The sequence below is a fragment of the Nycticebus coucang genome, chromosome 1 (genome assembly GCF_027406575.1).
Source record: "Nycticebus coucang isolate mNycCou1 chromosome 1, mNycCou1.pri, whole genome shotgun sequence".
In the NCBI taxonomy this organism is placed as follows: Eukaryota; Metazoa; Chordata; class Mammalia; order Primates; family Lorisidae; genus Nycticebus; species Nycticebus coucang.
This window is the reverse complement of record NC_069780.1, coordinates 15,852,808-15,878,670: the sequence shown is the minus strand read 5'-3', so window position 1 is coordinate 15,878,670 and position 25,863 is coordinate 15,852,808. Positions and strand designations below refer to the sequence as shown.

At 38.0% G+C, this 25,863-nt stretch overlaps 1 protein-coding gene across 10 annotated transcripts in view; it reads left to right on the top strand.

Annotated features, from left to right (window-relative positions):
• The window catches only part of MAPK10 (mitogen-activated protein kinase 10), a 569,972-nt gene that overhangs the window by 256,396 nt on the left and 287,713 nt on the right, over positions 1-25,863 (top strand). For 7 of the 10 annotated variants that reach the window (XM_053600878.1, XM_053601165.1, XM_053601396.1 and 4 more), the window contains one exon: positions 3,979-4,093. The gene's annotated coding sequence lies outside the window, so the exon portion shown is untranslated. Of the gene's footprint in view, positions 1-1,090; positions 1,138-1,469; positions 1,584-2,279; positions 2,365-3,978; positions 4,094-25,863 lie in introns of those variants that run through there. The other 3 variants (XM_053600934.1, XM_053600877.1, XM_053601010.1) reach the window with 3 other exon arrangements.

Here is a 25,863-nt window from a genome sequence, read left to right as displayed (position 1 = left end):
CTTGAGAGCTGTCACTTAAATATTTTGAATGTATTTATGCATTAGTAAAAATGCATAAATACATTCCAAAATATTTGGAATGATATGTGTATATGCATATATGTGTACACACACACGCACGCGCACACACAATTTTTTTAGGTGAAAAACTAATGACATTACTCCTGCAGAGTGACTCTAGGCTAAATTTGGTGAGGAGAGAGGAAAGCAGAATGGAGCTCAGGTTCAAGATGAGAAGAAACACTGTCACTGCAGTCATATAGGTCAGGGGTCCCTTTAAGAAAGTGATCTAGTCACAGCAAGCAGCTTTTTTTTTTTTTTTTTTTTTTTTAATGGCAAGGTTCCCAGGTATTTTGTGCTGGGATATTGTGTCCCCTAGAAATGTCAGAGCTGTTTTGGAAAAAAAAAATCAGAAATGAGCATGGCAATATGTTTAATCAGAATTTATATATTTGTGCCTTCAGCAAAATAAATGTGATTTACTGGAAGATCTTCCAGGTTATAGATATTTCAAAAAAAATTATGCATATGTATATTTTCTTTTTTTCTTCCTACATTCAAATCTAGATGGAGACTGAGTCTCTGCTTTTGCCCCCTTAAACATATAACTTCCCAGGAAACTGCAATTTAGTCACAGAAGAAGAATGGCTTATCCCAAGGCAGTAGGCTCTGAGGCAATCACAAGGTTGTTTACATGGGCTTCCTTTGCTGCAGAGCCTGACGGTGTATGTACGGCAGCCCTGCCTGTTTCTGCTGTGTGGAAGATAACTTTTATGAAGGAACTAGGGAGAAGCAGGCTAAGTCATATGGGACAGGCCATAGTTCAGATTTAAGGAAAATGGTTATGGTGCACCAGGAATTGCCAGCTCAAGGTCCAATATCTCCTTCTGTCCCTAATCTGCTAGTTGTTAGACCCTGGAAGAGCTCACAGAGCGCTGATCAACATATTTAAAATGGTTGCAGTAATGACCATTTCTCTCAGAGAAGCTTCTGTAAATTTTCCACCTTATCTGAGCATATATGTTGTAAATATAGATAATTGTATTCATGAATGAGCTCACGAGCTTCTGATGCCACTTGGGAACCACTGGATTTTAGGGGCTGGACGGTCTGGATGTAGCAGTTCTGCTGCCTCAGGTATGTAGTCCCATCTCTACCTTGCTCTTACTCTAAAAATTGACGTAAAGTGTTGGATTAGCTTATTTTATCACACAGAGCAAACTGGCTTTCCTCTCCCCCACACTGGGACTCGAGAATCAGATGACAAAGGTGGTATGACCTTAAATCTCAGAGTCATCATGCTTCCTCATTTGCATAATCATTTCCTCCTGCTGTAGCAAAGTGTCTTTAATTTGAGGGGCTCCTTTTCTTAGAAAATCTTTGCAGTTTCAGTAAAAAAGATTTCTGATAATGAGGCAGTAAGAAATTCTATAAGAGAGTGGAAAAATCAGCTGCCTCCAGCTTCCTGCTTGCTCGCCTCAAAACAGCATCTGCTGTTGGGAGGAGTGTGTTTGCCATGCTGGAAGGGGATGTTTATGAACAGATCCCAGAGGGACTGAGTGTGTTTTTGCTGTCATTGTCTGGTACGTCTGTAGCTGTTGGTACTTAATGGTTTCATAGTATGTGGTCAATATTTTTCAAGGTTGTAATTAACTGCGGGTTTATTGTGAATGCTCTAAAATACAATCATTTTCAATGTATAGGAAAATTCACAGCATTTCTCTTGTTAGTATATCGTATAGGTATATCATAAGCAAAGATAATTTGCCTAACCTAAGTAATCTGAAAAAGCCTCCCACATTTAAAGGCATATGTATATATTTTTAAAGTTTTGTTGTGGCTTCATGTGAATGAATGTTTCTTTGGATGTAAGCTTAGTTACAAAGTCTTTTTTTAGTGATGAGAAGAGATAAAGAGAAATTAAGGGTTTTCTTGTTTGTTTAACAGTGGGGTAGATGTTCTCCCTTCTTGCCTTCATTCTGGGCTTTGGTCACATCTACATCTAAAGGATTTGGATTGGTGTCTTCAGATCAAATGATTGCTTGGTTGCTAATTAGAGTAATGGACTCACAGCAAGAGACTTCATTTAGTTAGAATAAGCGCAAACAATTTGATATTTAAAATTTTTTCCTTATTGTTCTATTTTCTCTTATAGTCTCTTTTAAGCTTTTGGTTGGAAATTGCAACAATGATGCAAAAAGAGACAGAAAGTGTTCACTAATGACAAGAACAGGGTACAACTCTGTTTGCTACAGGCTTGCTGAGTGCCCCCCTCCTACCATATCTGTTACTGTACCTTCTTCTTTGGACCAAGCACTTGTGGAAGAAGTTGAGCCTGTAGACCACCAGGACAGATGTTTATTGGTAAAGAAGAAGAGAATCCATTTGTTTCTTGAGCATATTGCATGTATCTCTTGCATTACATAAGTCTGAGATGAGACACTGGACTGCTGATTCAGATAAAAGATCATGCTGCATATTGATTTTTTGAAAGAGAAAATGTAATTTAGAATTGGAACCTGCAGTTTTAGAAATTCACCTATTTGTTCATATGAAGCTGTAAGGTTCTGCCTAAAGATTTTTCAGTTAGAGTACATTTTATCCTATAAGCAAATCAAGGGGAAAATGAAAGATCTGTATGCTGTAGATACTGTATTTTCTGTATTTAATGGTGAGAAGCTTCATTTATTATTATGAATCTTGGTAAAAACTCTAAGAGGAAACATCAGGTGATATTGAAATTCCATAAATAGACACATTTTAGCTTTCAAAAGTTAGACCTCAAACACCTACTTATTCATGGTGAGGGATTTTCTAGTTTGACATTTTGGATCAATAGCTAGCCACCATGGCCATCACTCTTCCTATCCCTGGTGAATGTGAGATGTAAAATGCATAGGCTTATGGAAATTGTGCTCCTAGGAATGGAAATTGGAGCTTTCAATGGAAAAAGAAATGACCGGAGGTTCCTTAGAAGCCTTTGCAACCACCGCACTCTGGACTCTGTGTGGAGTGCTGGTCTAAGGTGAAGCTCCATTACGGGACAATCAGACATTTGTAAGTGGCCTAAACAGCAATAAACAGATTTTTTACTACTTTTCTGATAGGAATAATAATAATAAAAAAGCAGCAGTGATTTAAAAGTTCTTGAGATCCATCTCAGTGACTTGTCTTCATAGAAGTAAAACCGATCCTGGTTTGTACAGATGTTAACCTGCCTGGTTGAGTGCTCTATGTGTTTCCCTAAAATGAGTTGTTTAAAGTAATTGTCCTTTTCTTGCTCATTGGAAACAGGTTCTGAAAGCATGGGTAGTGAAGCAGAGCTCTTCCGTCTGTTTATTTGCCAATGTTCATTCAGTGTTTGTGGGAGGAAGTGCCATCACAGCACTTAAACAACATAGACATTGCCTAGTCCTGCATTACCTGTATTCCCTACTAAATTATCACCTCTGCCAGGGACTGACTCTGCCTGGCACTCAGTAGGGACACGATACATATTCACTGAGTGAATGTGGCCCACTAGGTTCCCTGCTAAGTGTCATGGGGGGAAGAGATTGGGGAACTGTGACACAAAGTTCAGTGAAATCTTATGTGAAGAGCAGAATGTGCAAACACATGTACCAGTGGAGCTTCCCCGTCAAGGACAAGTGGGATGCTTCGTCTTAGCCAAATCCATATCACGAAATCCCAAATATCATATCCACCTAAGTAATAATTTGGGTTTATGTTACCAATTGGGTTTATGTTCAGATTTTAAAATGTCTGGCTGTTCTGGTGCTGATAACACCCAAGTCCTTGTGCTTGCGATTAAATTATGATGTGTTAACTACTTTGAGATGTTTCAATTTTACCCCCCTGCAACTCGCCCACCCAGGAACCGATTGTTTTCGATGTTAGTCTTTTGGTCTTCTAAATGCATGTAACATTTCCATTTAAATCTTAAAATTGTACTCATCTATCTTTTTGCTTTAATTTTAGGCTACTATGAGAAACACCAACGGCAGGACCATCTCAGATCTTTGCTATGACAGCTCGTGCAAGAAGGTGTTGAATTAGAGCCATTTCCTATAGATGAGAAACCATATAGGCAGTGGTGAGTTACAAGTTTCAAAATGTTTTTTACTATGATTGTTGACACAACCAATTAAATATTGCTTATGGTTTAGTATATGTATCTAAAGAAATATTGCTTCAGATAATGTCAACTAAAAGAGCGGAAGTCAATAGAACAAAGTGTTTGACAGTACAGTACTACAGATAGTGTTGCGAAGTCTTTCTTGAGGTGGATGGGTGCAGCATATAAGACCGTGATACAACCACCATGATCTTTGCAATTCACAGTTTCATGTGGCAGAGTAACAGCTGGGTACCATTATTTTAAGTGGCTTTTCTAATCCATGTCATTTAGTAGAAAAATTGGTTCTGAGTTAAATTGTGATGCTCAATTCCTTTCAGGAGCACACACACATAACCACGTACACTACACAGAATTTAGATCTTCAGAAATAAGGGAAGAGAAATAACAGTTTCATAAAATTCAATTTATAAACATTTTAGCCTACAAATCCTTTTGCTTGAAAGAATATTAAAAATAGATCTAGTAGGTCTGCTTAGTTGGAGTAATTTCAAAAACTCATTTTATAAAATATTAGCACATACAGGCAAAATATCTTTTTAAATCAAATACTTGATGCCTCATAGTCACGAAAATCAATAATCAATAGATTCCAGCTGAGATGAACTCATTATAATCTGTCAAATAACATCTTTGAGAAATAGAGTATGACAATGGTGTTCATAAGACTTGCAAAGAAACTGTTTTGAACTAGCAATCAATATCTTTCTTTCGTTTGCTTACTGGCTTATATAACTCTAGATATATAGACCGCCTTGTGATCTAACGCATAGCTTGTGAGTTATGTTGAGTTATGTGTTATTCCCAGTGATGGAACAACATATATTATGTTGCCTCCATCATAAACATTAATTAATTAAGCAAACATTACAATAAAATGTGCTGTTAATGGGGTAGATGTATTCTGAGGAGGGTAGTACTTATAAAGTGCTGTTACATGGGCAGACGTAGAGTGCCACTGGAAGGGCGTCAGAGGAGAATCTAAGGCAGACATGGTATGGATTAGTCAAGGAAGCCTTCTCAGAGCAAGTGATATTTTAGTGAGCTATTAAGCATAGTAAGAGGCTAGCCAGAAGAAAGGAGGGATCAGTCCACACTGGGGATATTTTCCAATAGACCAGAAGTTTGAGGGAACATGATTGTTTGGGGGGACTAGGTATCATTTTCTGTGCAGGAGTGTAAGTGGTAATGGCAGAGATGAAGCTGAAGAGGGGTACAAGGGCAAATCACGAAGGATCTCTTACACAAAGGAATTTAGATTTTATTACAAGGTGAAGAGCATTTGAAAGATTTTAGTGGAAGAATGCCATGATCAGTTTATTTTTTAATTGTGAAATATTTCATACACATACAAGAGTATACTCATATAAACGAAGTGCAAGTTAAAGAATAATTATAAAGCAAACACCATATACTCATATACTTTGTACTTGTATGAAACAGGTACAAGTTAAACAATAATTAGAAACCAAACACCATATAAGGAATGGTGTTAAGGAATAGGCTACCGGCAAGCCCGTGTGCCCTTTCAGATTGCAGATTTTTCATTGTCCACCAGAGTTAATCTCTAACTACTGTCCTACCTTTTGTCTGTCACGTGCATTCCCTTGCTTTTCTTTGTAGGTTTTCCACCTATGGATGCACCGCTACACTATAAACTTTAGTTTTGCCTATGCTTCAACTCCACATATTCATAATCATAGCATATGCATTCTCACTCACCTGATTATTTTGCTAAACAGTGTGAGATTTATCCATGTTCATGCATGTGGTTTGTTCATATACATTTTTGTATAGTATTCTACCCTGTGAATATACCAAAATTTACTTATACATTTACTGTTGATGGACATTTGAATTGTTAAATATTGTATGGAAATATTTATATATTATCTTTTCATATTTATATATTAACCAAATATATATAATAGATGACATATGATATATAACATTTATATATTTGGTTAGTATATGCCCTATACGAACCAAATCATTTTATATTTATATATATTAATAGAATATATAGATTCTGTCACATATATACAAGAGCATCTATAAGATAAATATCAAGGGCAGAAATTGCTGAGTTTGGGGGTATGTGCACCTTTAATTTACTTAATAATTATAAAATGTTTTTCCCAATCAGTTGCATTAACTTACACTAGAAGCAGTGTATGAGAAACTTTGTATCCTCACCACAACTTGATTTCTAAGTTCTTAAATTTTGTTAATCAGGTGTGTACATAATTGTACTCACAGAAGTATTAATTTGCATTTTGCTGATTACTAATGAAGAAGAACATCTTTTCATTTTTTATTGGCCATTTTATTATCCTTTTTTGTGAAGTGCATGCTCAAATCTTTTCAAGATTTGTCCTTTAAAATAATAACTAACATTTCTTGAGTTATTACTGTATAATAGGCACTATGATAAGCACTTTGCAGGCATTTAAAATTCATATCACCACCATGATTCGTAGATAAACCCAGGTTTAGAGAGGTCACATGACTTTCTGAGAGTTACACAATTAAGAAACATAAAGAATCTAAACTAAGCCCAAGTCTTTCTCGTCTGACTCCCAGTTCTTCAGTTTTTCAGAGTGTTTGCAAGAGGATTTAATTGGATCCAGAGAGAACAGTCAAGGTGCTATTGCAGTTAAAATATAATAAGATAAATCAAAGTAACCAGCAACCGGTTGTGGTAATGAAGTGGTGGGTGAAGAAGAGGGAGGATTTAAAAAGTCTTCACTCTTAATACCTATTGCCTAGGTAGATTCAATATTTGTCATATAATGTATATTTATAGTCCAGGTACTGTGCTAGCTTCTAAGAATACAATTTGTGATTCTATAATTTAATACGAGATGAATTTAGTTTAGAGATTCATATATTTTAGGGTTTTAAAAAAACACAGCTTTTATTTGGGTCAATTCTTCACTTTTTAAAAAAGATGTGGAATAAGCACCTAAAAGAGGGTAAGCAAAAGATCACATGTTACTAAGTGTGAGGATAAGAATAGAAACCAACCCGGCAAAAAGTACAAAGAAATAACAACTGCCTTATTTTAAAATTAATAAGCGAAAGTACAATCAACCTAGTTTATTTCCAAAACATTTCTCATCACTTGCCTTTGATTTAAATCTCTTGCCACAGTCATGATCCAGACCCCTTTCACATCATTAGCAGGTCTGTTTAAGTAGCCTGGCATATTATTGTCTTGTCTGGGATTCTACCAGTGAAGCCACCAGATTTTTTATTTGATCTGCAGTTGTTAACATATAACTGCCCTGCTTGAAGAATCTTTGATATACTCTGTCACTCATTAAAATATGCTGTATATGCAATGAAGAATTACAATATCGACTAACATTTATCGAGTGACTACTTCATGACAAGCAGTTCATAGTACTTTGCATGCAGTTCATTTAATCTTCGCAGCAATTCTGTTGAACATTTTGATTTTACAAGTGATGAAAATGAGGCACAGAAGATTTAGTGTCTTGCCTAAGGTCACGCAGCTCGTCATCCTCACCAGGGAGTCTAAGTTTGGAGCACAAGCTTTTTTGTTGCTATGTTATATTCTTCTTGGTATTAAAGTTGAAAGTTAGATCTGAATGGAGCCTTAAAATATTGATATGATTTGAATTCCAGGTAAGTGTACAAAAATTTCAAGAAATAGTAACAGAGTAATCAAAGTGAAAAGAGATAGATAGAAATTAGCATAATAGGTATGCAAAACTAAATACCTTACCAATGAGATAAATAAGAGAATATTCAGTAATTTACCATTATAGGGTGCCATTCTGTCTTGCTTCTCAATGGTTGAAACATAGCTACCAAGATGGGAAACTAAATCCTTAGGAATATTGAACCTTGGTAAAACCAACCTAAGTAGCCCTACACTATATTCTGAATTTTGTGTACTCTCCAAATTCATAGGCTGAAGTCCTAACACCCAAGGAGATGCTGTGAGGATTTGGAGCCTTTGGGAGATGATTACGTAGAGAGGGTGAAGGCAATCTGGACTAGTGTAATTCAGAGAGCTAAGTAGTCTCTTTCAGCATGTGATGACACAGCAAATGGACCCTCACCAAACACCACATCTGCTTCAAGTTTAAACTTGACAGTTTCCAGAATTGCAAAAACAAACAAACAAACATTTCTATTGTTTATAAGTTATTCAGCTTCTGGTATTTTGCAGCCCAAATGGACCAAGACACCCCCCTATTGTAGTATGGATAAAATTTTAAAGATTGGCTGTCCCTCTGGCTGTATCTCTTAGGAAGATGGATTTGGGGCTGCCATTTAAAGTTCACAAGTAATTTGATGTTAGATCACGAAAATATATATATTTTTTGCAGTTTTTGGCCAGGGCTGGGTTTGAACTCACCACCTCCGGCATATGGAGCTGGCACCCTATTCCTTTGAGCCACAGGCGCCGCCTAATGCTTTCTTTTAAAAAATTGGAACTTTCCTGGAGCCTATTTGAAGGCTGAATAACAATCTGCATAAAGTTTTATCATCTTTCATGTTCTTCTTCATTTTGATAACCAATGTCAGAGAAACTACTAATAAAATCAAAGTACAAGATTTTAAGGAAAACTTGGTTAACATAGGAAACTTATTCAGATTAGGACTTGTTGGAAATTTAGTCTACAGTTTTACAGCATTCATTACATTTAAAAATTTATCATTTGTAGTGCAGATACCAGAAATTATGTATGCCAAATGTTTCAAAATTTTCTATTTGTACTTTTGGAAGGCCTGGATGGTTCCCTGGAGCTATAACCCTAAGACCCACTTTAAAGCTCCTTCAAATTTGAATGTGGATAACCTTGACAGTATTACTTTTGGAAAGTCACCTATTGACCTTAATGGACATAATTTCGCTTTGGAGTTTAATTTATTAAGATACATATATATGTATATATATATATGCTGTCAAACTCATTTACCTGAAAAGATGGAATAAAATGCGTTAAGCATAAACTACGTGAAATGGGGGGTAGTAAACAATTTAAGCTAGAGTTCATCTTTTGTGAATTTCAGCCCAGTAGAGTTGGTCCTCTGTACCTACAGAGGTTCTGTGTCTGCAGATTCGACCAGCCACAAATCAAAAATGTAGTTAGGGTTATGATTGTTGCATCTGTACTGAAAATATATATGCTTTTTTGTCATTGTTAAATAATATCATATAAAGTCCATTTACATAGAATTTACATTGTGTTAGTCATTATAAGTAATTTATGGATGATTTAAAGTGTATGGGAGGATGTATGTAGGTTATATAAAAACATTTTTATTTTATATAATGGACTTGAGCACGGAGGATTTGAATATCCTGGGGGAGGAGTTGGAACAAATCCCCTGCAGATCCTTGCTGAGTCTGTCAGATCATGTCACTTGTTTGTTGACTATTCTCTTGTCGACCAGGTTCAGGTTAACAATGTGGAGAGTAACAGGGAAGGCGATTTCCTTTGTTGAACCTCTTCTAGTCTTGGTCCTGTGCATAGATGTCTGTCTCTGTGTTATAATTTAAGGAACCAAAGCACATTCTGGTTCTCAAGTATCTCTGCTTCTAAACTTGTGTGTGAAATAGTGTGTGAAATTTTCACTTACTCTTTTGTTTGAAGACGTCAACTGTTCCTATAAAAATAGAAATGTTATAAGGAAAATTGTTTGGCTTGCTAACCTAATAAACTAACTTGAGATAAGGTATGAATTGACGATCGATTTTGAATCATGGATAATAACCACACTTGGGTAAATGTCTATGATGCATTAAAATAGCAGGATACTGAAGAAATATATAGGAAAAGTTTTTGTACAGGAAGGGAACCAAGAGTGGTCTAGAACAGAGTGCTTTGTTGGGGTTTAGCAGTTATTTAGCAATTTTAAGCATGTAGTCTCTGGAAAAGGGAGAGACCTTGATGATCTGTCATGAATTAATATTCCCTTGGGAAGGTTTAACCTAGCTGAGCTTCAGCTGTGTATGAGACAGTTGTAATAGATGATGTCTAGATTTATTTTTAATTGTAAAAATTATGTGGGTTAAATTGCACAGATTGAATTAAAGCAGGAGATGAAATCTATTAGGTCAAGCTCAAGAGTTACGCCATGGTAAGGATAGCCTTAGACAGTAAAGGGACTCCTGAGGACCAAAAGTACCTTAATTGACAGCAGTAAGGGAAGGAGAGGGCTCAGAAAGATCTTTAAAATGGACTTGTCATGTACAATTTCACTTTAACTCTTCTTCTGTTATTGTTTTTAGCTTAATTGTACTAACTTCTCATTTACTCTAACTCAAGAGATAAGATAGAGGAAGTCACTTCTAATCACTGAGAATTTATTGTCCTTAAGGAAGATAGTTTATACACAGTCAATCAAACCAACTACATCCATTTCCAAGTTTGCATCTTTAACTTGAAAGACTAGTGTGCACAAATGTTTGCTTATTGATTTGCTTATCAGAAGAATCTTTTAAAACTTTGGAAATTGTGATTTTTAAGCTGTAGTGAGTTTACTAGTGTTCCAGGTGAAACTATTGATATCTTTGTCACTTTTATGTAATACCAATGGAACACATTTACATGAAGGTTAACAGACTTGTTCAATGTGCAGATTACTATGATAGAATCTTGAAAGAATGAGTAAGACATAGTCCTTCCTTCCTTCCTTCCTTCTCAATATTTATGGCTACACGTTCTGTGTTGCATACTGTAGGTTAAGAGACACGTTCAATGGGCAGATTACTGTGGTAGAATCTTGAAAGAACTGAGTAAGACATAGTTCCCTCCCTCCCTCCCTTTCTTCCTCCCCCCCCCTTCCTTCCTTTCCTCCCTTCCTTCCTTCCTTCTCTCCTTCCAATATTTATGGCTGCACATTCTGTGTTGTATGCTGTAGATTTTTGGCCAGGGCTGGGTTTGAACCCGCCACCTCCGGCATATGGGGCCAGTGCCCTACTCCTTTGAGCAACAGGTGCCACCCTTGTATGCTGTAGAAAAGGTAAAGTTAGAATTAGTCTCTACCTTTAAACACCTCACTATCAAACTAGGGGACTTTGAGGTGGTGATGGAAAACTTGTAAATAAATGAATCTCACACATAGGATAGGATAGGATAGTTTTTTAAATGGAGATTGAAGTCCGGGAACAGTGCAATTATAAATGACTCCACTTCTATGCAGGCATTGTTCGATGGGGTTCTCAGAGACCTGTAAGTCCACTGCTCCAAGGCAACACTTCTCAAGTTTTCTGATCTCCTAATCCCTTTACATTCTTGAAAATTATTGAGAAACCTAAAGAATTTTTGTTATAGCCACTGATGTTTAACATATAGAAATTAAAATACATATTTTAAAGTATTTATGTAATTTATTAAGATATTAGCAATTGTAAACCCATTAAATCTTAACATAAATAAGGTTATCTTTCTGTGTAAACTCTCAAAAAAATATTTTCTGAGATGAAAGTAATTTAGTGACAAGGTTGCATTGTTTTTCATTTTTGCAAATCGGCTTAATAACGGTTTTAACAGAAGACAGATCAATTCTCCTATATACTTAATTCTTCAATCTTTTGTTATATCACACATCACCTCTGAAAGACTCTGCTATATACTTGTGAGAGAATCAGAGTGACAATGTTGAACATGTTTCACATTATTTGGATCGTTTTGACTATTTTGGAGGCCCCTTAAAAGGCCATGGGAATCCCCAGGGGTCTTTGTATTATATTTTGAGAACCAATTCTGAAAAGTATCTGTGGTGTGTAATGAATTAACATCTCTTTTATGCATCTGGAATTGTATTGTTGTGTACAACCTTTGGAAAAATTGAGAAAATCTTGCCATTTGGATGAGGTACTATAGACAAGAGTGTCTGCCAGATTATAAGCTCCACAAAGGCAGAGAGCTTTATTTTTACCCATCACCTGACACTAGACCTGACTGTATGAATGTTGATGACAACATTCTAATAAGACAGATGCACTTTTTTTTTTTGAGACAGAGTCTCACTATGTCACCCTAGGTAGAGTGCTGTTACGTTACAGCTCACAGCAACCTCCAACTCTTGGGCTTAAGCGATTCTCTTGCCTCCGCCTTCCAAGTAGCTGGGACTATAGGTGCCTGCCACAATGCCCGGCTATTTTTTGTTGTAGTTGTCATTGTTGTTTAGCAGGCCTGGGCCGGGTTCGAAACCGTCACCCTCTGTGTATGTGGCTCTTGCCGTAACCAGTGTGCTACAGGCGCCGAGCCAAGACAGATGCACGTTTATAAGTCATTGTAGTCCTAGGTGGAGTGTGGGAAGTGCTGTAAATAAAGGTTAAACTTGTGCTTCAGGAGCTAGAGGGAGTGGTTCTTTTCAGCTGAGGTGTTAGGTAGGATTCATAAAGAAAAGAGCATTGGAGAGGAACTGAGAACATATTTTTGGTAGTCAGTGATGGGGTTGGAAAGGTGATTTCTGGAAAAAATGCAGCATAATGAGCATAGAGCAGAGTGGGGTTGGAGTTCAGAAGTCTGGGCTGTGTGACCTCTGCGTGAAGGAGAAAAGTCAGAGATATGGCTGAGAAAACAGACTGGGCCAGACGAGGAAGGCCTTGAATGGTCTGGGAGGGAATTTGGGTTTGTTTCTACAGGCAATGAAGAGCCTGGGCTGTTTTCTGAGCAGATGTAAGAAAATGATTCATGCGGTGATGGTGAAGGTGGTTTGAAGAGAAGAGAGAATGTTGGCAGGACGAGCAGATAGACGGAGGGAGGGTGTGAGAACAATTCTAGGGGCAGCAGGAGAAATCTGGGTAGGGGAGTCTGGTAGATGGAGAGGCCCCCAGGGTTCAGATAATTTGGATAGAAATGGCTCACTCGCCTGTCTGTGTCACAGGAGTCTGCGTAGGATTAATGAGCTCTTTGACAGAAAGGCGCTTTATTAATCTAAGCCATCAATAATAAAAACGAGAATGTTTGCCAGGTGCTTTTTCTCCTATGTGGAAGGCGGCTGTGTAAATATGAAATACTGCCTGGAACTATTGTCATTGTTAATAATAGTAAAGTCATTACCACAAAATGCCAACACAGCAAACTCGTTCCCAGTCAATTCCAAAGAGGAAAGATGAATCCAGGCATGAAAGACCCTTCCATTTTGTTTATTATGAATCTTCCTTGTTGTAAACTATCAATATTTTCCTGTTTAGTAGAGAAATCATTTTAAGAGTATTTAAATTTTATTCATTATTTCCATCATTGTATTCTGGTCACTTAACACCATTACTATCAGGGACATTATCCTAACTTACCCCGTGCAAGTGGAGACATTTGCTCCCAGTAGCTCACCAGTTTTGGCTGCTTGCATTAATTTAACTGATAGCTGTATAGTACAGTGGTCAAGCATGTAAACTCCTGAGTTAGAGTGCATGGATTTATGTGCAAGTACTACTACTTGACATGAGATCCTGGCTGAGTCACATACACCTCTTTAAGCTTAAATTTCCTAATCTGTAAAAAGGTACTAATAATGGTGCTGATTGCATCAAGTTACCGTGAAGGTAATGACTGCAAGGCAGATAGCATCAGCTGCTCAGTAACTGCCAGGTTTTTCTGGGGGTCAATTTTTATAACTATTATCATGAATATGTATCTCTTTTCTTAATCAGGGTCCTTTTCTATTCCTTGTTAATTGATTATTTGGCTTTCAATGGTTAATTTGTGATCACACAATTGATCACCATCCTTTTCATTACATTCTGAAGAACCCATTAAAATCTGAATTTTATTCATTGTCTCTTTGTACAGTATATTCCTATTGGTTTTATTTTGTCCTAGCAAGCCAAGTATTAATTCTGCTGTAAATATAACGGGTTCAATAACTTTGACTTAACTATCTCCAAGTATTTCCTGTGACACATTACTCTCCTCCCACACGATCCTCCTGAAAGAAAATTTGCTACCCATCTTTTTTTTTGACCCATATGCTTAATCTTTTCTCAAGATCTGTAACAGTATGTTTTGGTCCTTGCTGTTGAACACATCTCTCTAAACTTGTAAAAATTTCTCCCCATATTATTACAGATCCAGCAATAGCTGTTTGGAACACATTTCGAGCCCTTGGTGTACAGCTCTGAGGGTCGGGGGTGTTGGATGATGACAACGCCTCTGTTCTGCTCACCAAACCAAAGCTCATTTTTCTAATTTGCAGGAAGATTCCAAGAGTCTATTAGGCTACTGTGTGGTCCTCTTCAGTGCCCCATCAATTGTTAGCGATGTTTGTAAATTCATGTGGGGTTTGGCCGAGTGTATCATTGGCAGATTCTCTGATCTGTCATAGTCACACAGAATTAATATTCAGGCACCATCTCTCCCCATATTTTTTCTAACTCCTGGAGTCAGGGACTAAATAAAGACAATAATGGTATTTCTGCCTATGAAAAGTTGATCCATGTTTATTAATAGTGAATTCTATTCTATTCAAATTGTGTAGGACAGATGGAAAATGACTACTGAAAATATCTGCTAGTAGAGGTGGGAAAATGATTGAGTAGTAAGGCAAATCAGAATATATTAGCATTTAATCAGTTCCTTCTTTATGATTACAGTATTGAGTTTCTTTCTTAATCACACTGGCTTAGAAACCATTTGGATGAACATACCAGGAGGGAGTTTCCCTTTTGAAACTTGTTATCCCCTGTTTGGCATTAGGTCACAGAGGATGCAACGTAGCACTCCGGCTGTGTTTGCTTTTTAGTATGGGGTAAGCTCTCACTTGCATGAGGTGTGATCTTGGCTGAGTTACTGAATGCCTGGTCTTCTGGTTCCCTTGTTTGTAAAGTGGGAGCAATAAAAACACCTGCCTCACAAGGTGGTTGTGAAAATTAACTGAGGGAAGAGTTATCAACTTATTAGAATGATGCCTGGCACAGAGCATGAATTTAATATCTGCTGGTGGATATCTTAATCCAGTTGAAAGAGCACATGGCTGAGAGCTTTGTTCTGGAGTTAGATGCTGCGCCCGAGCACTTACTGCCTGGGCAATTCCGAACTCTTTCGGGGCCTTTCTGAGCCTCCGTTTCATGTAAAATTGGTATAGTAATAGTATCTATTCTACAAAGTTTATATGAAGGATAAATGGAAAGCACTTAGAATAGTTGCTTATTGAGTATTACCTATAGTTTTCATAATCCTGATGGCACACGCATTATATAATGATTATAATACTTGTAGAGAATTTATTTTGGCCAGGCAACATCTCAAGCACATTACACATGTTATCTCATTTATTCCTCGCAATACCTCCCAAGGAGGTAGGTGCCCTTGTTATCTCTGTTTATGATGAGTAAATTGAGGCATAGAGAGGTTAAACAACATGTTCAAAGTCCCACAGGGAGTCAGTGGTAAAACAGAATCTGTCCCTTTACCCACCATAACCTACTGCCTTTTTACTTATGAAAATAAAAAGTTGAATATAGTGTCTCTGGAGAGGGGAGTTAGACTGTTAGGCTCATAACTGTGTCCTGTCCCTTTCAAACCATGAATCCATTCCTATGACATGTACATCAGGCTAAAGTGAAGATTAGTAAGTACTAAAGACAAAAGGTGAGTCAATGTCTTAAAAGGGACACCTGGAGCCTCAGTAGGGTGCATGGAAGTGAAGGTTATAGTCTTTTTTGCCATGAAAAAGGTGGTATTGTCTTGGGGCTGAGGCGAGAGCATGGTCTGCCTGATGCCTCCTGCCCTGTTTGCTCCGGCTGCTTCTCTTCTTTCCTGCTGCTTCCCTCACTCACTGCAGGGCTCTACCTGAAGCCCCAGGCAGCTGCACACATTTGCCACAGATCCTCACATCTCTGGTGATATTCTGGATGGCTTCATGGCCCAGAGCGCCTGACTGCAGGTGTGGGACCCAAGGTCTTCGGCTTCTGAGTCATGTGGATCAGATTTAAATTCTCAGCCTGCTTATGTTGGACAAATTAGTCAACACTTGCAAGACTTAGTTTCCTTATCTATAAAATGGGCATGTAGCACATACTTCATAGTTTTTGAGGGCATTGACTATAAAACATTTAGCACAGTGTCTGATTAGAGCAGGGAGTTAAATTTTCTTCTTGTTATTATAACACTAAAAATGAAAAGATTGGTTGCTTTGGATTATCACCAAGCAGTTTCATCACTGAAATAACCAAAGAAACTCAGTTGTTATTATGACAAATGCTTGGGGGTACTTTTCAGAATAACAAAATAAACGGATTTCATTTTTTTCCTCATTAGCGTGTGCTCTCCGGGGTGACTCCTACCGGGATTGGGAAGAGCAAGCTGTGGAAAGGCATGGGGCTGGCAAGTACAGGGGAAAATGGGTCTGTAAAATAGCACTCTGCTGTTTATTTACATAGATTAGATGACATATGTGAATGCTGAATGGGCAGCTGAAATCACACATAAAGGAGTGGCAGGAGGATTTCTATAAGGAAGTGTCCCCAACCCTGCTGAGATGGGGATGGTTGGGATTCTGAAGAAGGAAGCACCAAACCTCAGGGTGTCATTCCAAAGCATTTATTAGGGAACTTACAGAACGGTGCAGCAATCCTCACAGTGGACAGTGAGAGAAAGGGGCGTTCTACCCAGGTGTGTCTACAGTGAGGGGATCAGGGTATGGAGTTTATGTAAGGGTTTAAGGAATCTGGCTAGGGCCAGTTTCTTTCAGCGTTTTAATCAGTGCCTGGGAATGCTGCAGGCCTGGTTTGGATTCAAGTCTGCTGGGAAAAACATGCAGCTGGTCAAGTCGCAGAGCAGTCAAAGCACTCTTGGTTTTTGGTCGAGACACAGCAAGAAGGAAGGAGAGTTGGGAGACCCAACAGTGATATGTGCATTGCAGAGTCTCAAGTGCTCTATAAATCTAAGACATAATTTTCGTAATTTTCTTGGGAAATCTGAGAAGAAGAGCAGTATGAAATTAGTTTAGTCAAGGAAGGCAGAGGGAAGATAAGGTCTTGCATGGTATCTTAAGGAAAGAGTATCAATTGGATTGGAGGAAATTAAAATTTTGAGCAATGGACAGCTCATACAAGGTGACAATGATAAGGATGAAATGACCAGTCTGATAGTATTGGAATATGTGGCAGCTATTTGGGCAAATCAGTGGGGCCTTGAGTGCCAGGGAAGAGGATGCAGGGTGATATTCAGCAGGCCTTAGCCCAAGGTGTCATTAGTTATTTGATCCCCTAGAGAATTAGAGAGTCACATTTTCTTTCAGTATGTGTGGAATGGAAGTGGCAGATTACTGAGCCCTGTGTTTCAGCTCCTGGCCTAGGCACTGATACAATGGCTATTTATCGTAGTCCTTCCTTCTAGGTTCCAGCTTGCTCTGGGTTATCTGATTGTGGTGGGTGCAGATGTCCACTTTTTGAGGACCCAACCTTCCCACCACTTTGAATTCCCCCTTTCCATTTCTGGTGTGAGGTGGTTTCTACTTTATGATTCTCAAACACGAAGGGACTTACTGCGCACCTTCTTTTGGATATCTACTCGTGTAAATGTGGATAGAGGCCTTAATTTCTGAGGCGTTCATGTGAAGCGGCTCGTGTGTGACTAGCACTTCCTAGGTGACCAAGGTGATCACCGACCTCTTACTACTAGTTTATGAATTTAACCTGTGGTAAGAGGTGAAGGTGATCTGGATGCATCCTGAGGCACTGTACCACTGCAAGGACAGACGTGCCTGCACTTGTTCATTCAGTCAGTATTTATGAACGTCTCCTATGTGCCAGGTCCTGCTCTAGGTACAGGAATACAATAACGAATACCATAGATTAAAAAATCATTCCTGACCCCATGGGGTTTATGTTCTGATGGAGGGAGACAGGCAACAAACCAGGTGAATAAACTGAATAGGTGGTATATTAGATGGTGGAAAAGGTCAAGGAGAATATTAAGCAGGAAAGTGGGCTCAGGAGCATGGTGAAAGGTTACAATTTTAGATAAGGTACCAGAAAAGGCCTCCCTGAAGTGTCGCTGAGCAAAGACCTGATTTGCATGGCTTCATAGACCTGTGTTTCCCTTTCTCTCGAAAATTCCGTGTTTGTCCTTTCCAAAGCTTGTTATAGGTTGAGGCACTTTTTGGATAATATCTTCCTCTATTCCAGGTTCTGTCTCCAAATAAGTTCTCAAGAATTTCTTATAACAGATAGTCAGGTTGTCAAGCTTAAGTTGAAAGGTTTAATTCTACTTAAGAATGGGCCTTAAGTAGCTAAGACCAATTTCTTTTTTCTTTTTTTTTTTTTTTTTGTAGAGACAGTTTCACTGTACCGCCCTCGGTAGAGTGCCGTGGCGTGACACAGCTCACAGCAACCTCTAACTCTTGGGCGTACGCGATTCTCTTGCCTCAGCCTCCCGAGCAGCTGGGACTACAGGCGCCCGCCACAACGCCCGGCTATTTTTTTGTTGCAGTTTGGCCGGGGCTGGGTTTGAACCCGCCACCCTCGGCATATGGGGCCGGCGCCCTACTCACTGAGCCACAGGCGCCGCCCAGACCAATTTCTAGTTAGTTGTCTGCTTTAGATTTACCAAAATACACGTACCATTAATTTAAAAAATTTTTTTAAACTTTTGTGTTATCTCTCCCATAAAATTGATTCTGCCCTTATTTAGAAATCATCTGACATTAATTTATAGAAGTAATTTCATGTCCTAGTTGTTTTCTAAAGGTTACTGTATGGCATTTGCTGTTCGTACGTCCATTATTTGTTCTCCTACTGATTTCAACACAAATTATAATATTCTTTTTATATTAGAAAATCTTTTTTGACTCTAGTATGATTTCCTTTGACTAATTTTCAATTCAGGGGGCATCTCTGACTTTATATGAGTAACATAGTACATTATATATTGCAGGAATAGAGAGAGAAAGACGGAGAGAAAAAAGAATAAGAGGAAGAGTGGAAGGAGAGGAGAGAGCGAGAGAGAAAGAGCAAAATGATACCAAGCAAACAGATTTAAAGAATAAGCACGCTCGTACTCTATCATTTCTAGATTTAGTGAAATTATCTGGTCATCTTTTATTATCTGGCACTCAAAGGCAGGGTCGTTATGGACAAATTTTACACATTAAAAATTATTTTTTCATATCGTGTTTGTACATCTTATACATGTTTCATATAATTGCATATACATTTAGCTTCTAAGAACTTTGTGGTTTTTTTCAGTTTGACTAGAGTTCAATGTCTACCATAGTATAAATTATTAAATTTATTGACCAAATTAAAATACATATCAGGGATTATCTCAGCCATGTTACGGATTCCTTTCATTTCATCAAAGCTATGGAGATCTCATTACAGGTGTAGGGTTAGCGTGTGGAGATGGGTGTTGACAATGAAGCCTCAGAGAATATAGCAAGTGAGTTTTGACAGACCACTACGCTGTCTTCTCTCCTCCTCTTTCCTTGGTACTTCTTCCTGTCAGCCCTGAGGATATGCCTTCTTTCTATGGATTTATGAGTGACTATTATTTTAGGCATTCAGTGAGGAGAAGGTCTTGTCTTTATGGGATTATAGTCTGATGAGAGAAACAGACATTTTCCCTCATAGCATGTCTCACAGTTTGGAATTATGTAATTAATTTACTGTATTTTGCCATCTACTATAACATGTTTCTGAGTGTATGAGGACCCAAGATTTTGGCCCAACTTTCAGGAAAAAAATCTTTTGTTTTAATCTTTCAATTCAAATTTTTATTTGTTTCTATTTGGGTGCTTGTTCTTTGTGTTTTAAAAGAATTTCAGGATTTGTTTTTTACATATTATGGAACAAGAAATTTTATGTAAGAAATAATTACAAAACACAAGAACAAATACAAGGTAAAAGAAGTTTTATATATCTGTAAAATAATTTCTGATATTTACACATTATAGACGATCAAGAGCTCTTTGTCACTGTCAATATCAGAGGCATCATCTTCGATTTCTACAATGCCGATGTCTTCTAAAGATTCATTTTCCTCATTCCAGTAAATTTCATCACCCTCAGTTCCATCTGTAGCATTATGATTTCATAACCACTTCCTTCTTGACACCATTCCATGATCTTAGGATCCAGTCACAAACTTGAGCAATGGATTCTTCCTTGATTCTGCTGTAGGTGTTAAATTATTATCAGCTGACTATATCCATGGCATCCACTTTTTCTTCATTAGGGCCTTACAGAGGTGTTTACTGACACATCAAGAGGCTGCAGTTGGCTGGTTGGCCCATCAACTATCACAGAAACTTGGGTTTTGAAGTCCACTGTGAATACCATATTTCAGAGTATTATTTTGCATATGGATATCTTGATTGATTTCTAGAGTTAAACCTTTTAATGCATAATTGTAAATAAAAGAATCAAAAAAATTTATCCAGATACAGAATTAGGGCTACCCATGCAGAATGCCCATCCTTGTTTTTCCCTCAAAAATTTGGGCAAAAGTGCCCATTATATATGGCAAATATGGGATATGTTTACTTACAATATTTGAATATAGCATGAGAAATAGTATTATTGAGGGATTAGGTTTTTTCTTTATTTTTATGAGCATATTTCAAGTATACTGAACATAGTTTAAGTGTCAGAGAAAGTCTCCTTGAGAAAAGGTGGTTGGGTAGGAATAGCCAGATGAAGGGAGGAAGTTGGTGGAGTGGGAGAAGGTTCTAGGCTCAGGAAACAGCATGTGAAGTCCTAGTGGTAATAGAGATTTGAGGAGCTGCAAGTTGTGCAAGAGGAAAAGGGATAACAAATGACACTTTAGCAGTCTGCCAAGCCAGAGTACACTGTGAAGAGCTTTGTGCACCATGTTCATTTGTGACATGGAAAAATTTATAAAAAGAGTTGGAGGCATGACATATTTGAGCATACAGAGAGTGTTCTCTGCTGCTATGTGGGAAATGTTTAGAGAAGGTTAAGACTGACAATAAAGAGACAGTGGCACAGTGGTGGCCTGGATTAGGTTAATGCAGTTGGAAGGGGGATTGCCCAAGGGATTGTCAGAAGGCAGGTAGGATCTGCAGGGCTTGTTTGCAGTCAGAGGATGAGTGGAACTGCAGTCAGGCATGAGTCCTGTTTCTGGCTTGTGTGACAACTGTGTGGGAAGTGGTTGCCGTTTTAGATGAAGGGAACACAGGAAGGAAAAATAGGCTTAGAAGGAAGAAGATGAATTCAGCTATGCATATGCTGAGTTGAGGTATCCAGCAGGCAGTTGCCTATATGTGATTAAAATTTAAGAAATAGGTACGGGCTAAAGATTATGTTTAGACCCCATTATTAAGTAGAAGGATACGGGGGAAGAGCTTGGGGAAAGAGATGTTCTAGGAATAAATCTTGATGAACACCAAAAAAAAAGGAGTGACTAGAAAAGGAGGAGGAAAATAATATAAATGGTAAATGCTAAAACAAATGACATTGACTACATGCTGGGCACTGTTTTATGTGCCTTTATATATATTAAATAAACTTAATCTTCTCAAGAGGTTGGTACTACTGTGATCCCTGATTTTACAGATGAAAAAAATACATGAGCCCCAGAAGGTTAAGTAACTTACAGACTGTCACATGACCAGTATATAGCAGAACTGATTTAAGTACAGGCATTCTAGCTTCAGAATTTGTGGGCTTTTTATCCATACACTACTGAAGGCCATGGGGATGCAAAGTCCAGAAACTCTGGGAAGAGAGGGAGTCATCAGCTGTGTCACTGCTTAGACGTTAGGAGGGTCGAGGCTAAGCTGTCCATTAGATTGACTGTCATTTGTCACTAATGAGAATGTGCTTGCTGTTCAGTGGGTGGACTGCGAAGGCAAACTGCAGTAGGTTAGAGACCTCCTGGAGACAAGGAAATGAAGACAGCAAGCATAGAAGATGCTGTCCAGAGGTCTACTGGGACATGAGGAGAGAAGGCAGGGCATTCTTAACTCCTCGGGACAGGAAAAAATCGTGGAAAGAACTTGGAGTGGGCGTAGAGCAGAGAGAGAGTTCTCTATGAGAGGAATATTAAAACTTGAGAAACTTTTTTTTTCTAGAAGAAGGAAGCAGGTAAGGTCTAAAATAATCATAAAGCAACACTTGATTATAAATTATAGAATTCGTTGCTTCCTTAAGATCTCTATGGCCAGGTGCAGGGCTGCACTTCTGTAGTCCAGAGCAGTAGCTGCCAGTTGGGAGGCTGAGGAGGGAGGATTGCTGCAATCCAGGAGCTTGCAGCCAGCCTGGGCAACGTCGTGAGACTCCATCTTAAAAAAATCTCTGCAGCCATACAATGATCCGTTACTATCATTACCCATCAGACAGAAGCAATCAAATTGGATGCAAAAATCCGTGGACAGAAACATAATAGTTGTGATTTTTCTTTAAGAACCTTGAGAACAAACACATTACACATTTTAACTAGTCACAGGTCAAGTGTTTCCACTCAGGACAAATGACAACCATCTATTAGTGCATTTTGTTTCATTTGCTCACTGCCTTCCATTTATTGCTGTAAAATTACAGATGGCAAGAATTGCCTTGAGGAAGTTTCCTTAAAAATTACTTTTCCTTTTAACTTCAAATCAGGTTTAATTTTGACCCTAGGCTTTTGTCTAGGTTAGTTGGATCACCATGTCTGCTATAACCTCAAAATTATTAAGAAGCTCTTCTGAAAGTTTTTGTGGAAAGTTACAGCATAAACTGGCCTATTTTTCTGTAGGAAGTAGGGCTTAGGAAAATGTCACAAATGTCACTGGAACATGTTTTTTTGTACCCTTTTTAATGGGGTTGTTAGTTTTTTTCTTGCTAATTTGCTTAAGTTCTTTGTAGATTCTGGTTCTCAGCCCTTTATCAGATGTATAGCATGTTCTGTAGGTTATCTATTTCCTCTAATTATTGTTTCTTTGGCTGTGCAGAAGCTTTTTAATTTGATCAAGTCCCATTTGTTTATTTTTGTTGTTGCTGTGATTGCTTTTGGGGTCATCTTTATAAATTCTTTGCCTCGACCAATGTCTATGAGAGATTTTCCAATCTTTTCTTCTAGAATTCTTCTAGTTTTATGCAGTTTTACTGACGCTTAAAGGTGTGCTAATTTTTAGAATAATTTAAAAAAACCTCAAACTTCCCAATGAGGGAGAATGATTGATAAAAATGATGCATTAAAATGTAAAGCTATATTTAATGTTACATGTTATTTAAACAGAGTTTTTAAAAGTTTTATTGAATTTTTAAAATGTAAAAGGCATTTAATTAATACCTTAATCTTGTTGTATTTCTAGCATGTGGTCTTTTTTGAAACAAATATTTGCAGTATATTTTGAGGGGAAAAACATGCTATTTGGGATAAACATACATGTTTAGGAAAAAAATGTGAAAGTATCTGTTAGTCACTTCAGAATCTCATTTAGTCTTTAAAAAAGGAAAAGGGAAGAGGAAACAACATTAATGACAGAAAGATATAGTTAATGATTAAGTGGATTTTAGTTATAAACCCAGCAAAAGTATAATTACAACCTGTGGGGAAAAAATCAGTATGGGGCAGCTTTTTTTCCTTGTAAATAGGTCTTGTAGATAATTGTACTTGTTAAATCTTTTCATGTTGCACATTTCCTCACATTACCTATAAAACATATTTCATGAGGTTTGTGTCACGATTGATTTATTGCTCTTAATAAGAAGTGTTTGAGTCTTTCTCTTTTAAGACAATTCAGTGACTATTTGCTTGAGAAAATTCATGGCATCTATAGTTGGATGAAAAACAAGGCTGTGAAGCAGCTGAGAACATTTTCCTTTCCATCTGGTGACAGATTGCCAGAGTGAAGGGACCCTGCGCTCTCCCAGAGCACCTCTCACGCTCTAAGCTTAGCTTCCTTTTCTGAGAGAAAGAAACAGAGATGTGGTTTTTCTAGTCTGGGCTTTTATCCAATGAGTCTCTACGTTGAATTATAGGCTGATGAAAGTGTGCAGCGGGAACTCATATTTAAAATGGGCGTATATCATGTTTGAGAAATTTTCTGCATTTGAAGAAAGTTTTCCCTGTGTTCTGAGTTTCACCTGTGTGCCACTAACTGAGATAATGTATGTTCCTTTCCTGCTCAGACTGTTGTCTACGTTGTACGGATATTTCTACCACTTTGGAAATGACTGTTGTTCTGGCTCATACTTTGGTGAGAGCCTGAGAAAGGCTTTGGTTTTAAAACTTTTCTGGTGGTCATAGTCCACTGGAGCGAGGAAGTCATTGTTCTTACTGTCCTCACACTCCTTTCCCGGCTTCCCATAAAGATGGGTAGTTATAATGTGTACTCTGAGTTTATAGATTTATAGGTTATCCACAGCATTGATAGAATACTTGCCATTATTGTTTTCACTGGTATTTTTTTGAACCATTATTCATTTAACAAATATTTATTGAGCATCTGTTATATGCTAGATGTTATAAATCTAGGACGAAGATTTCAAAAATAAATTCAAAATTCTTACCATCATTATGACTATGTCAAATTAACTTATAGAAATGAAAGAAAACTCCTTAGCAGTGGTCTGTGTAGTTAGTCTGCCCAGAGGTTCTCTTGCGTGTGGGAGAGCAGAAAGAGAAAAGTGGTAGCAAAGATGAAATTCATTTTGAAAGCCTGCTGCTTGCATCTGCTTTTATTCCACTTGGTAAATTCTCAGCATGAGCTCATAAAACTAGCAAGTTCCTGAACAGTTTATGAACTTCTACTTGAAAACAGAAAATAAGCACCATTATGTTAATTCCAGTAGAAAGACACCGATTATTCTGAACAAGCACAATGTAATATGCCTTGACATGACTTAACATACGCTGAATCTCATTTTAAGGGATAAGGATACCTGTGTGCACACATTCACACACAGCCACAGGCATGCACATTCCTGAATTGGCCCTTGGTGGCTCATCAAACTGAACTTTTCTGAATTAGGAACTTTAAATTCCACTAAATTAAAAGTCTAGAAAACAGATGCCTCTGCCAGTCCTTATCCTAATAAGATTTAATTGTTTTACTGACTTCATTACTTGTGATATTTATAACTTTGAGTATCTGCATTTTAAAATAATAGAGGACATTTTTAAGATATAATGGATTTTTCCAAAGGGCGATTTATTTATCGATTGATTTTACTTTCTGAAGATAGAAATGAGGTTACCTGTGAAGACTAGAGAATGAAGTTATTCAGCAAAACTAGGGGAATAAAATACTCCAGGTCTCTGCGTAGGGGCATGGCAGTGGAGCACAAGGTAACAAGAACAGGCAGAGAAAAGCTGCACTGTTCTAAGTCCCAAATTAGGATCTCTCATTTCTATTGGCTTGGACTGAGCTCAAGACCTTGCCCTTGCCCATAGTATAGGCCGTAGACAGTAAAGGGTAGCTTTTTTCTTATAACACAGTGATGGCTCCCTATATAAGTAAAATTGGGATATAACAACACAATTTAATGTTTCCAGATTGTGTGATTTTTTTTTCTTTTTTTGAGACAGAGTCTCAAGCTGTCACCCTGGGTAGAGTGCTGTGACGTCACAACTCACAGCAACCTCAAACTCTGGGGCTTACGTGATTTTCTTGCCTCAGCCTCCCAAGTAGCTGGGACTACAGACGCCCACCACAACACCCAGCTATTTTTTTGTTGTGGTTGCCATTGCTGTTTTAGCTGACCCAGGCTGGGTTTGAACCCACCAGCCCTCAGTGTATGTGGCCCACACCCTACCCACTGAGTTACAGGTGCTGCCAGATTCTGT